At 70.5% G+C, this 2,455-nt stretch overlaps 1 pseudogene; it reads left to right on the plus strand.

Annotated features, from left to right (window-relative positions):
* Nucleotide 1: 1 nt before the first annotated feature.
* Nucleotides 2-1,084, plus strand: LOC105853430 (annotated as a pseudogene).
* Nucleotides 1,085-2,455: the final 1,371 nt, after the last annotated feature.

Here is a 2,455-nt window from a genome sequence, read left to right on the forward strand (position 1 = left end):
GCTGCGGGAGGAGCACCGCGTGGCCATCCTCATCGACGGCGAGACCTCTGACATCTACGTCCTGCAGCTGTCCCCCCAGGGCCCGCCCCCGGCCGCCCCCAACGGGCTCTACCTGGCCCGGAAGGCCCTCAAGGGGCTGCTGAAAGAGGCGGAGAAAGAGCTGAAGAAAGCTCAGAGGCAGGGGGAGCTCCTGGGCTGCCTGGCCCTGGGGGGCGGCACGGAGCACCCCGAGCTGCACCGCCCAGGCCCGCCCCCGCTCCGCGCGGCGCCGCTCCTGCCCCCCGGGGCTCGGGGGCTCCCCCCTCCTCCGCCCCCCTTGCCGCCGCCCCTGCCTCCCCGGCTGCGGGAGGAGGCCGAAGAGCAGGAGAGCACCTGCCCCATCTGCCTGGGGGAGATCCAGAACGCCAAGACGCTGGAGAAGTGCCGGCACTCCTTCTGTGAGGGCTGCATCACCCGCGCGCTGCAGGTCAAGAAGGCCTGCCCCATGTGCGGCCGCTTCTACGGGCAGCTGGTGGGCAACCAGCCCCAGAACGGGCGGATGCTGGTCTCCAAGGACGCCACGCTGCTGCTGCCCAGCTATGAGAAGTACGGCACCATCGTCATCCAGTACGTCTTCCCGCCCGGCGTCCAGGGGGTAAGGAGACAGCGCGCCCTTCCTTACCCTCTGCGCCCGGCTCCTGCCCTGGCCCGCGACGGGTGAGGGTGAGTGTGCTAGGCGCGACCCCCTGCCGCTTCCGGGCACCGAGAGCCGGCGGGTCAGGCCCGGCTCTCCCGCCCAGGCCCCGGCACAGCCGAAACCAACCGGGGCACCGAGTTCTCTCCCCTGGGCGACCCTGCATGGGCGCTTGGGCTGGGGGCGCCCAGGACACTCAGGTGTGGGCAGGAGCAGCAGGCCGGGTCTGACGCCCCCACAGAGCTGGGCATGGCACTCTTGAGACCTGGAAGGCCATAAAACCTGGCCACAGGGAAGGCGAGCCAGGCGCCAGAGCTACAGGTGTCTCCTCGCGTGGGGAGAGCGACCGTTTGTGTGCAGAGGGGTGAGGCGGCTCCCAGGACGCGGCAGCAGGGAGAGGGAGCGCCTGGGTCTGGGCAGTGAGAGGCGGCGGGCGGCGGGCGGTGGGCGGCGGCCTCCTCTTCCAGCCCTCCTTGGCTGCTTGGACACGCCGCGACTGCCTGCACAGCTCTCGGGGCGGCTTCTGGAACGTTCTGGCGTCCGCGTCTCGGCCCCTCGCGCCTCCTTGGCTCCCTGTGGCGTCACCTCTTCTTCCACTGCCGGGAGAGGCTCTCCTCCTGCCTCTCCCTCTCCTGATGGTGTCACCTCATGCCAACGGCTGAGCGAGGCCTCCTTAGCGGCCGAGGCGGCCCCTCGCTTCGGAACGGCCCCCCACCCCGCCCACTGCGGCTCCTTCGGTGACCTCTGCGCCCCCCCGCCTCCCTGCCCTCCGCGCGGGGCCGTGTCTGCCCGAGCAGGCCCCGCCCCCTCCCCGCGCGGCTGCCTCCGCTCCCTGACCGGTTTTGGGCTCGCTGGCTGTGCGGCCGGGCCGCCCCTCTCCCTGCGGCCCCTGAGCCTGGGCCTCCTCTGCCTGATCCTCTCTTGCCCGGGGGCAGGCGCAGCCCCTCAGATCCTTCAAGCCCGCACTCCCGTCTCCTCGCCCCTGGGGACACGGGCAGGCCGGGTCCCTGCCAGGGCGTCCGCCCCTCAGGGGTATGCCCCTTTGTTCTCCAGGGTAAGGAACACCCGCTTCGTAGCGTGCGTGGCATTCCTTTGCTCCGAGGACTTGCCGGTGACCTTTTAGACCCATTTAGTGCTCTGCGGCTGTTGGGTGAAGGAGAGGGCTTCCCAGCAGACCGGGCAGGAATGTGGCATGACCAGGGAAGGTTCGGGGCCAGTGAGAGGGCTCACCCCCCCCCCCACGCCTGGCAGCTGCGTGGCCCACAGAGCAGGCCCCTTCCTGCTCACCAATGTCCGTTTCAGGATTCTGAGCTGCCTGGCACCCGGGGTGTCGTGGGCGGGGGCGTGCCGGGGCGCTGCCTGCCGGCCCCGTGGGCTTGAGCGTCCTCCAGTGAAGTAGCCTCAGGAGGTGACTGGCCGCGCCGGCCTCGGGGCACCCCCCCGGCCGTGCAGAGCAGCGCTGTCCTCGCGGGCGGTGGCCCTTGGACTCGGGGAAGCCAGGGGCGAGGCAATGCGGGTTATGGCGTGAGGGCTAGCCGCGGAAATCTCACAAAGGGAACCCAAGGCACGTAAGGACACAAGACATTGCCCCAGGACTCTACTGGTGTCGTCTCTGGCATTATTTCCTCACGTACAACTGGAAACCCCGGCGCGTCTCGGGGTGCACGTGGGGCAGGGCAGCGGGGCCGCCGTCAGCTCCTGGCTCGTGCGTGCCGCTCACAAGTCCTGGGCGGGCGCGCGGTCTGGTGGTGGCGCTTCCGGCCGCCTCCACCCCCAAAGTCT

Source organism: Condylura cristata, unplaced genomic scaffold, assembly GCF_000260355.1.
Source record: "Condylura cristata isolate star-nosed mole 26May11 unplaced genomic scaffold, ConCri1.0 scaffold00009, whole genome shotgun sequence".
In the NCBI taxonomy this organism is placed as follows: Eukaryota; Metazoa; Chordata; class Mammalia; order Eulipotyphla; family Talpidae; genus Condylura; species Condylura cristata.